The sequence below is a fragment of the Rattus norvegicus genome, chromosome 20 (genome assembly GCF_036323735.1).
Source record: "Rattus norvegicus strain BN/NHsdMcwi chromosome 20, GRCr8, whole genome shotgun sequence".
NCBI lineage: Eukaryota > Metazoa > Chordata > Mammalia > Rodentia > Muridae > Rattus > Rattus norvegicus.
In genome coordinates, this window is record NC_086038.1 from 15,165,001 (window position 1) to 15,177,132 (window position 12,132).

General features: G+C 38.3%; 1 protein-coding gene across 3 annotated transcripts in view; it reads right to left on the reverse strand.

The window, feature by feature from the left end:
• Window positions 1-12,132, reverse strand: part of Pcdh15 (protocadherin related 15) — a 1,498,824-nt gene that overhangs the window by 1,168,618 nt on the left and 318,074 nt on the right. The gene's annotated exons all lie outside the window — the stretch shown is intronic.

The window sequence follows — 12,132 nt, forward strand, 5'->3', positions numbered from 1 at the left end:
TCCAAAGGCAGGCCACAGAGTCTGAGGCAGCTCTTGTACCACACTTCAACATGAAGCCCAAACTGCACATCTGTTACATATTTTTGAGGGCCTAGGTCTGTCTCATGCATGTTCTCTGGTTGGTAATTCAACCTCAGTGAGCCTGTATGGACCCAAGTTAGTTGATTCTCTGTTTTTTTTATGGTGCCTTTGACTTCTCTGGCTATTTAACCCTTCTCCCCTCTTCCACAAGATTCTTCCAGTTCTGCCTAATGTTTGGCTGTAGGTCTCTATATCTGTTTCCATCACCTGCTGGGTGAAGCTGTTCTGATGACAATTTGGAAACCATAGCAGGATTTGCATAGCTATGTATTATTATTTTATTATTTTTGTTGTTGTTGTTATTGTTATTCCAGTCAGAAGTCACTTTCCATAACTCAACAAAAGCAAATATGATTAAAATTTGTGAAAGCTAATACAGGGAATTCTACATGCTACTTATTTGAGAGTAAATCCAACAGCCCAGAAAACAAAAGCAGAAGCAAGCTAAAGGAGATTTCTAATATTTGTAGAGAATTGGCTTATTTTCTCCTTCAAAAAAGTAAAGTTGTTCCCAGAAGGAGATGAATAAGGAGATTCAATAAGATGAATTTAGAATGTAAAATATATAGATAGACATACAGATACATATATTTAAATTAGAACATGGAGTTGAGTCAGGAAAAGAATAAGTTGTTTAAACTGTAAAAAAAAAAGTGTCTATTTGGGATACCAAGATCCTATTCTGATTATCAATAAATGTATAATTTCAATCTTTACAAAAAGGGAAGAGAATCCTCCTGAAGAAACAAATGGATTGTTGGCAAATCCTTCTTTGTTATAACAGAAAGCCTGGGAGAGCCACAGTGTCATTTTATTTAATAAAGAGGATTAAATATAAACACTGGTCTTCTTGGAAGATGTCCAGTTTTCAAACATCAGGAAATTCCAATTATGTTAGACCAATAGGCTACAACTAAACGGGTTCATAATGATCACCAGAGGGAAGAGGCAGAACCAGAAATAAAGTAATGAGAGAATCGAGTTTAGAGAATGACAGAGAGACAAAAGGCCATATTCAGAACATAATGAAATCATATGTGAAATAGAAGGAATTATAGGGGTTAGGGGAGCGTATTAATGCCAGATGCTGATTTCAAGGGGAAATTCAGTTGCAGTAAAGCATTGGACCTTTTCTTTGGAGGGGGGGGGGTTCTGTGAATCTAGATAAGTTGCTGGCTAAACTCTAGAAACATGAAAAAATATTCTTATAAAGTAGATGTTTCATTTAGCACTGCACACAAATACTCACGGACTAGTAAAGTTTGTGACTGCCTATGGAAAAGAAAACTTCAAAAATGAAAACATTTTACTTCTTGGTTCAGTGCATTAAGTACGTAATATTTCAAAGAGTATATTACACGTTTGAAGTAAAGCACATTGCCGAAGTGCAGGGAAGCCATCCATGAAAACATACTATTTCAGTAATTAGGTACAAATATTAAATTTGAAACAAAATTAGTGTTTTGGATGGAGAATTATACAAAATGCTAGTTGCAGACTCTTTTTTTTTTAGGTCCTCATCTTTTAAAAAACTTAATGTCTCAGCATCTTTTATGCATAACTCTGCGTTGCAAACAACGCACTTGGTACTGATGGGAGGCCTGAGAGGTTGTTTTGTACATTAAAAAATATTTTAAAATGTATGAAGAGGTTTATGAGTTTCATAGCTAGAGCTCTTCATTAAAACCGTACTTTAAGAATCTGGTTATTATTGTATCCTGATGAGGAGCGTGAGTTCCTTCCTATACCGTGAAGTGATGAGATGATGTACACAACAGAGAAGAGGTTATCAAAGCAATCAGCACTTAAGGATGATTTTATGCGCAGTTCTTCAGGAAACTGGATGCCCCACTTAAAAGTGAGAGTCCCAGAAGACACTACTAAGAAAGTACCTTAGCTAGGGCTTCATTGCTCTAAAGAGAGACCATGGCCAAGGCAACTCTTACGAAGGACAACATTTCACTGGGGCTGGTTTACAGTTTCAGTGGTTTAGTCCATTATCATCATGGCAGGAAGCAGGGCAGCATCCAGACAGACATCGTATTGGAGAGGGAGCTGAGAGTTTATCTTGATCCACAAGCACCAAGGACACAGTATGTGCCATACTGGATATAGCTTGACCATGTTAACGACCTCAAAGCCTGAGCTCCACAGTGATTCATCTCCTCCAAAAGTCCACACCCACTTCAAGTAGACCACACCCACTTCGACTAGGCCACACCTACTTCAACGAGGCCACACCCATTTCTACTGCCACAAGAACACTCCTACTCCTATTAGGCCGCACCTCCTAATAGTGGCTAATAGTGCCACTCACTATGGCCAAGTATTCAAAATCATAAACATATGGGCCCACACCTATTCAAATCACCACTGAAGTAGGTCATAATTCTTGAAGTTCAGGCAACTTTGACCTGCAAGCTTCATCTGAAAACATTGACTGTGAAAGCAAAATGTCTCTCCCACTACAAGTGATTTGTCAGTAGCCTAGTAGGTCACCTATTTTAGGTCAAAATGGTTCAGTTCATTTGACCCAATTATTTTACCACCACTGACTCATTCAACACTGACCCTGGCGGAGAGAAATGAAGAGTAGTTTCCTCAAGAGTTACCATCTCCTAGAGAAACATAGCCGCGCAAACAGAAAATAAAAGATGAAAGTATGGTTAAGTAATGTAGACATGTATGAGTGTGTTGTCAAAAAGCTATAAATATATCTATATCTGTGTCTCTATCAACTATACCCATATTATACCTATCCCTACACTTAGACCTATACGTATACCTATATCTATCTATATAATCACCTTGTTTGTAATAAGTGTTTCAAAGAATTTGAATATATTGAGTCAGTTTACATAATCTATAAAATCTAAGTTTAAATTTACCTGAATCTGACTCCCGTAGGCTCTTTAGAAGAAAGCCCTTTGCATAAGTCAAAGTCATCTCAATATGACACATGTCATATCTGCATTTAGGGTGTTAGTTAACCCAGGTATGACCTATCCACAGGAGCTTGCAATGTTTTAAGGGGAACAGTTAAGCAAAATCCTTGATATCAGTCATTACTTCTCAGTGCTAATGTGAAACGAAGAAGTTAGATGGTCCGTTTTGATCTCTCTAGAAATGTGGGGCTGAAACGTTTATTTGAGGCTGATCTGTGCTCTGTACCCAGCCTACTGAACTGACTCATAGTGAGGTGCAGTCTTGGCACAATGCTCAAAGCTCCTCAGCTTCCATTTTATTGAATTGGGATGACTCTGAGGTATCTTGAGAGTCTCCAAGCACCGAACACTGAAAATGAAATCTTTACATGGCTACAAATTTAATAACAAGCACAATAAGAAAGTCTATAGTAAACAGCCAATATGGCTGCTATTCCTCCTATGCAACCAATCAGCATTCCCCAGGCAACTAACCAACAAACAGACATCTGGACAAATCAACATAGTCTTGGCCCACAGTTATGACACACGAGATGTAGATAGCACAGAACAGAACATTTGAGTAGTTCAAAAACGATCTGGCCACTGAAAGTTAACTTTCCCTCCTAGTGATATATCAGAGAAGACAGAATTTGTGGCCTTGAAGAGAAAAGGCATAAGCAGAAAAGACATGAAGCAACTCATGCTGGTGTTGCAAGGATGATGTGGATAGACCCCTCTGTCATGAGAACACTTCCTGTCCTTTCCATGAGCTCACATGTGGCTCATGATTAAGAACCTCTGGCACCATCCATTTTAGGACATGCATATTCCTGGCATCTACAAATACCCACTCATTATGTAACTCACTATTTAGCAATCCTTAGCAATGCTGTCATACAAGCTCACCAACTGATAACTGACTGTTCCGCTTTGAGGAAATGAAAAAAAAAACAAAAAACAAACAAACAAAAAAACAAACCAGGATCAGATTGCATCTTACATGCAAACATTTCTGGAAGTTTCCTTAAAAGACAATTTGAATTTTAAACTAGTTGCTGATTTAGAAGTCATTGTTGCTAAAAGAACGAACCCTTGTTGGGTCACAATTTCTTCTTTGCCATGCTTTTAGAAAGTAAACATCTATCTAAAAAGTTTGTGTTCTGTGTAATGTTTTTTGGAATTAGTTTTCAAAATTTTTAGAGGCATTGATTTAAAGGCTAACTTGCATTACATTGGCAACAGAAGGAATTTTGATCTACAACAAGTAGAATATAAATATTGATTGACTCTAAATTGCACAAGGTATTACTATGTATGAATTCTATTGCATTGTTGTTGTGTGTGTGCTCACAAACAAGTACCAACCACATAAAAGATAAATATGACTTTTAATTTCCCATCTAAACATAAATTCTTAGAAATGTCCTTGGGGTCATTTTACATGACCTAGAGGCATGATAGACACAAGAAGTTCATATGTTTTTAAGATTTTTTATTTATATGAGTGCACTGTCGCTGTCTTCAGACACACCAGAAGAGGGCACTGGATCCCATTACAGATGGTTGTGAGCCACTAGGTGGTTGCTGGGAATTGAACTCAGGACCTCTGGAAGAGCAGCCAGTGCTCTTAACCACTGAGCCATCTCTCCAGCCCAAGCAGTCAGCCCAGCAGTATATATTTTATTTTTAAAGTTAATGATTCAAGAATAGAGTAACTGGTAGGATGACCATCCAGAATGGAAGTCAAGAATACAAAAAATTTATTTTCATTCTCACTGCAGTGAACCTCAGTAAAAATTCAATAGCAATACCTAAGCATGGTATCACCATTGAGCTTGACCTGTCAAAGCCAAACTGGTACAGCAGAAGCATTCACAGAGCCAAATGACTTCCAGCTCTTAATGGGGTTCCTTAAGTGTTAATTTTGCATGTTTTTCTCACAACATAATCTTCCTGAGGATGTTAATTGTAGTTCTCCAGTGACATCATGAAAGCTTTGCTTTGCAGGAGCTAAGAGCCTCGCACCATGGTCTACATTAGTAATGTTTCCAAAATGTATAAATCTAAGCAGAATGACATCATCATAGCTGGCATGATGCTTACATGACAATATTTTTATACTGAGTCAGACAAATAGAAATTAGAATAGAAACGTATCTCTGACCCTAGACATCTAATCAAAGAACTGGCTTGAGCCTGCAGGTTTGAAAATACGTTATTTAAAGGTGTGCTCCTATTAATATAGACTGTTTCCCCCTGAATTGGATTTCACAGTGCTGAAACTAACAACCTTGATCCATTCATCTTGGATTTATGGTGAGTACTCGAAATGTCACATTTAATTCCAAGCTTGGTTATGGCTTTCTGCCTTATGGTTTAGGTGAGTAAAAACAAAACAAAAATTAAACCCGGAGAGAAGAAAAGGATATTTATACGTTGGGTTTGAGCCATGGTTTTGGGTCATTTGGTGGTTTATGCACCAGGAGGAGGGATGGGAGACAGGTTCCCGCCCAGACAAGAACCTAAATATGTTTCTTCTAAGGTGCAGCTGAACCTCATCTCAGTTGCACGGTTTGCTCATCCTCCTTGCAATTTTAAGCTGCATTTATTTGCATTCACCCATTGAATGGTGTGGTCCCTTTCCTTCCTATGTGATACAACATTCTGAGCAGAAGAGCTGTTTATTCTTCTTCAAGGTCCGTATGATCCAGCCATGAATCCACTTGGTCCTGAGATTGTATTTGCTGGGAAATTCTATAATTGCACTGATCTCCTTGCCTATTAATAATCTCTTCAAGTGTTCTACATCCTTTTGGTCTGAGATGGGTAGGTCTTATGGGTCTATAAATTTATCCATTTCTTCCAGGTTTTCTTATTCATTTCAATATAGATTTTTCCAAATATCTCCATACTCTCCTTTTGTTTCAGCAGAGTCTTTTTTTTTTTTTGGCATAAACACACACACACACACACACACACAATAATTTTGGTCTATTAACTGTGATTGTTACTTAATTACGTGTCAATCTTGTTTTACCCTTCTAAAGAATATAACACCTTTTTCCCCTTATTCTGTGTTATTCTTCAGTTTCCTATTAATTAGTTTCAGGCTCAATTTTAGCAAGTATTACCTTGTTTTCCTTCTTCAATAATGAGTCTGGTATACACTTATCTTTTCGAGACATTGAAGTGTATGTATCATTAGGTTATTTAGGATATAAGATTTTGTTTTAAATTTTGTTTTATCACTCTCTGTCTCTCTGTCTGTGTGTCTCTCTGTCTCTCTCTTCTCTCGGTCTCTTCTCTCTCTCTCTCTCTCTCTCTCTCTCTCTCTCTCTGTGTGTGTGTGTGCATATGTGTATGTGTATATACATAGTATTTGTACAAGCATGTATGCAGGTGTCCTTGGAGACCAGAAAAGGGTTCTTGATATCCTGGAGTTGGAACTACATATGGTTGGAAGTCACCTGACATGGAGGACAGAAACTAAACTCATATCCTCTAAAAGTGCAGTAATCACTCTCAGCCACTGAGCCATCTTTCCAGCCCATAGTCCTAGTTTGTTCATACTGCAATAATTCATAGTGATAAACTTTTATGTTACATATGTGTTCATTGTCTCTCATGGTATGGTAAATGGAATTTGTTTTTAGTATATTCTAGAACTTTAAAATGTATCTATTGTTTCTAAAACAACCCATTGATGATTCAAAAGCAACGCTGTTTCCACAGTTATACGATCTCTGTATTTCCTCTTACTACAGATTTGTGCTTTAATTTATTATGAACACAAGTTCCCTTTTATTCCTTTGAAGAGTTGCTCATGTGCTAAAATACTATCTGTTTTGGAGAAAGTTCCATGAACTATTTCTTGAAAGGTTACAATTCCCACTAAACATCAGAGGTAAGGAATAGCATGGGGGAATTAAACCAGATCTCTAACTGTAGTAAAGGAAAATTGAAATCAACAGCTATATCCAATGAAGATGAAAGGGAGAGGAGGGAGATCTGTAGACTAAATAAGGAGTTTATACATTTTAATGTAAACTGTGAAGAATAGCAATATGAGAAAAGAGAAGCATAGAAGGAAATAAACAAGATAGGAGAGAGGAAAAACTCAGGAGATAAAGATATGGATGTAAAAAAAGGGCATGGAATAATTCAAATATGATGGCCCCCACACACAGACAAATATACAGAGAGACATACAGAATCAGACACAGAAGTACTTACAGGCACATACAGACATACATGGAAACATATGCACATACCCATATTACACAAATATACAAACACACACATACATAAATTAATACATACATATATACATACACACGCACAGGAATGCACAGACTCATACATATACTTCAGCATACATATGTACTACACAAATATGCAACACAAACACATATATACAATACACACGTGTGCTTGCATAGACATAGGCACACATACCACAAAACACACACATATACACAAGCAAACCCAGAAATACATTCAGACACACCCACACAATATATAAACTCACAGGCACATGAATGTACTGCACAAATACAGATACACACAAATATATAGACAACAGACAAACAACAAAGATAGATCTACATAGAAATATACAAATTCATGCCCACACAGAGACACATACACACACACACCACATTCACAGTGATACACATATATGTACACACAGACATACAAGCATTCACACAGAAACATACACAAACACATACATATATTCCTACTGACTCAGAAACACACACAGACACACACACACACATAGGCAAATACACAGAAAGACACAGACCTACAAGAGAAACACATACATACCCAAAGGCACACACATGTTTACACATGCATACACACAAATACATATACATAACACACAAACACATACAGATGACATATATAGACACAAATGCATACACACACACTCACACAGCAGTTATATTTCCCGTTAGTCTTCTCATTTTGAAGACCAAGGGTTGTGAAGAAGCCTATGAGGTGTTCTACTTCTCAGGACCACTTCACACAGAGAAAACCATACAGAGCATGAGCCTGCCCTTCCTGCAGTAGGACGAGCGACTGGCAGGAAACTGTAACCATGGCAGAGCCCTCTGCAAGCAGAGATAGCAGTGACAATGCTCCCATCCCCAAGCCTATGGGCTCTGGACTCCTGTTTCCTTCAGGACAGGGCTCTGAATCATGTGCATTGCTATGGGGGAAGCTCTTTGATAGTTGTGTTTTTTACTACATGTGTGGGAATTGAGAATAGAGAAATTTAGGTGATAAAACAAGATACTGTCTCTTTGCCAGGTGAGGAGGTTGTCCAGGCTTTGATCTTCAGTGATTCTCTATCCTAAAGACTCCTAAAGACATCAAGGCCCTAGACTGGCCCATTACTACATATGAGGAGAAATAACATTTTCTAGTAAATAAATTGCCCTGGCCTGCAGGGGGTTCAGAGGAGACCTGGAAGAGGGCAAAAGAATGGAGGACAGGAGGCACAAAGAAGGAGAGCAAGTCTATGGTCTGATCAAGCTCTCAAATTTTATTTGAAAAACAGCGGCTTATAAAGACAAGCAGGGAGGAAGGCCACCCAGGACCGATCCATCACTGCCACCACCCTCTGTACAGCCCTAAACCGTAAGTTGCAGGTATAGACTGATAAGAACAGACGGCTCTCAAAGACAGAAGCTGTAAAAGTGATAAGAATGGACAACTGACTAGGTGTTCCAGAGGGTGTAAGTGGGCTTGACATTCCTGAAACATTCCTGAGACAAAGGGTGTATAAGCGGCTTGGCTCCCGACAATAAATAATAATATAAATGATAATATAAAATGATAGATGGTCATCTAAAATAAATAATAGTGGTTAATAATATAATAAATATAGCAGTAAATAATAATAATAATGATAATAATAATAATAATAATAATAATAAGTTATGTCTGAGCTTCAAGGAATTATTTGCCTAACAAGATGAGGCTCTGTGTTCAAGTCTCTTGAATATCAGAAATCACTTGCAAAAGTTTTGGATTGATTTGGACTTGAAGTTTTGGATGTTTGCTAGAAAAAAATCAGAATTTTATTTTGTTAGTTTAAAAAGTAATTTTGCTATCAATACTTATTATTTGACTTAGAATTATACATGCTTGAGTAAATAAAATATAAAGCAAAATGTTACAATGTATTTGATTCCAAGTTTTGGCTATGGTTGTTGCCAAGGAAATTAGTATCAAGGAGAATACAATCTCCAGATCTCTATACCCTACTCTATGTTTTCAACAATTTTTTTTAGTAAAACTGTATTTATGTATCTCTTTCACAGAAAGTAACAATGAACAATGGTTTCAAAAAGCCACTAAATTAAGAATCTTTGATGGGCCAGTGACCTTAGGACATTCAATCTATAAGTTGCTGAGATTTAATCTAATACATGGCTGGCGTAAGGTTTGCTGACTACAGCCTGGCGGCGTCTGGATATGGACCAAGAGTCGTTTATGAAAAGAACAGTTTTCATAAAGACCAGCAAGCAAGGTTTAACTTTTCCTTTCTACAGTTGCTAGAAAGAAAGAAGTCAATTAAGCAATAGAAAACTCTTCTCAAGAAAATGTTTTCAAAGAAAATTCCTTCAGTTCAGTTTTCAGGTGTGTAGTGGTTTGAATAGGAATGGTCCCCATAGACTCATAAGTTTGAGTGCTCAGCTCATAGTGGGTGGCGGTACTAGACAGTGTGGCCTTGCTGCAGTGGGTGTGGCTTTATTTGAAGAAAAGTGTCACTAAGGTGCAGGCTTTGAGATCTTAGAAGCTCAAGTAATGCTCAGTGGCTCACTCTGTCACCCAACAAACTACTGATCAAGGTGTAGAACTCTCAGTTCCTTCTCCAGTACCCTGTCTTTCTGTATATGATGTCATGCTTCCTGCCATGACAATAACATTAAAATAAATAGACCTCTGAAACTGTAATTAAATATTTTCCTTTATAAGTGTTGACATGGGGGCTGGAGAGATGGCTCAGTGGTTAGAGCACTGAATGTTCTTCCAGAGATCCCGAGTTCAGTTCCCAGCAACCACATGGTGCCTCACAATGATCTGTAATGGGATCCGATGCCCTCTTCTAGTGTGTCTGAAGACAGGGACAGTGTACTCATATAAACAAAGTAAACTTCAAAAGAAGAGTTGACATGGGATCCTTAGGGCTCTCTGAGACTGAAACACTAACGAAAGAACACACACAGGCTGGACTTAAGCCGCTGTGCCCATAGGTAGCTTAATTTCACCTTGGTCTTCATGTGGGTTTTAAACAACTAGAGTGGGAGCTCTTCCAAAAGCTGTTTGTGGTCTATATTCTAGCTGGGCTGGCTTGTCTAACTGCAGTGGGACAGGATAAGCCTAGCCTCACAGAGACTTGATGTGCCAGGCTGGGGGTGGGGGGGGATATCCATAGGAGCTCCCAACAGCTCAGAGAAGGGGAGGAAAATGGAGGAAAGAACTGTGGGAGGGAGTGACTAGGAGGGGACAGAGAGATGTAAAGTGAGTAAGTAAAATAATAATTTAATAAGCACGACATAAATAGAAGCAAAAGGAAAAAACAAAGCAAAACAAAACAAGAGTTGACATGGTCATGGTGTCTCTTCACAACAATAAAACCGTAAGACAGCAGGATAGCTTGTCTGTGAGAATTATCCCATTGCCCTTCCCATCTTTCAATTAAAAAGGAACTATTCTTTGATGCCTGTAGCAAAGAAAATGGTCGATGCCTTTCTTCTCTAATCAAAAAGACTGGTCCTTATGTGATGAAAGAATGAAGGGGTATGGAGGTGAAATAGAAAGGTACCTCCAAGGGTGCTCCATGTAACTTTCTAACTTCAGTAATCATATAATTTCCTGCTTGATTAAAAGGAAGAATAATGGGTCATATGATTTGCATTTTCTAGCTCTCAGCAAATATGGAGACAGGCTTTGGGAAGGAAATGGGTCATTTTAATGGTCAGGTTCAGAGGGGCAGCCTCACCCCTGGCTCATCAGTAAGGACTATACAAAGCTGTCTGGGTATTTTGGCTCAGGTTTCTACTCTCTTCACTTGCACAGGGTTTGACTAAAGCTGTGACCTCCCTTGTCAAGACCAAGCACCCTGTGCCCTATGTAACTTATTTCCCAGCAGAGATGCAACTTTCAATTCGCTAATATTGTAGAAATGAACTACATCTTTCCTTTACATTTTTCCCCCGACTAAATGGCATTAAAAAAATGTCTGCAGAGATGTTTCGATAGGCTTAGTGAAATAGATTCTACTCCTGGACCACATAGGAAATCTTTCAAATAGTTCCATTAAGAGGAGTGCACCATGTCGTGCTACGAGCGAATGCTGTTTGCTCTCTAAAAATAGAGAATAATAGTAAGCCATGAGCACAGAGCCTTCGCTTCTGAACCTCTCCTAAATAAAAGCCGTGTGTTAGACCAGAAGGGGAATTAATAGCTGTGTAGGAACTTATGCCAGGCACTTAGAGCACTCAGTGGAATGGTTCTGAATCTCTCAATCTGCCGGGGAAAATAAATAAATAAATAAATAAATAAATAAATAAATAAATAAATAAATAAATAAAACAGCAGTCAAGAGTGAAACCCAAGCCACTCAGGGATAATCCTCTGTAAGTGTGGTTAAATTGAAATTAATACCTTCAAGATTCTCACTCTGCCTGCCTGCCGTGATATCTCACAGCACATCTCAGGAGGTGAATATTTTTATTAATACTAGCTCTTTTTAAAAAAAGTTTCAAACAATAATCCCAACCAAGAGTCAGAAGGAACATGGAGAGACATAGGTAAGGATATTGCAAGAGGATGTTTTACATTTCTCCTGCCTCCTTCGGCTCCTTGGATTGACTTTCTAATTCACAACCGTACCCTCCCACCACATATCACATCATATGCTGTAAGATTTAGCTCAGGATTTTATTTCCTTTACTCCCTTTGACACTCTAAACAGATCTTAAGCCTGTTGGTTCTTCACAACACCTGATTCAAATGCTCAGATCTTTTGTCTCCTATGTGAGTCTTATGAAACTCCAAACTATGAGAGAAGCAACTTGACTATCCATCTTCAGAAGCCCCGGCCAAATAC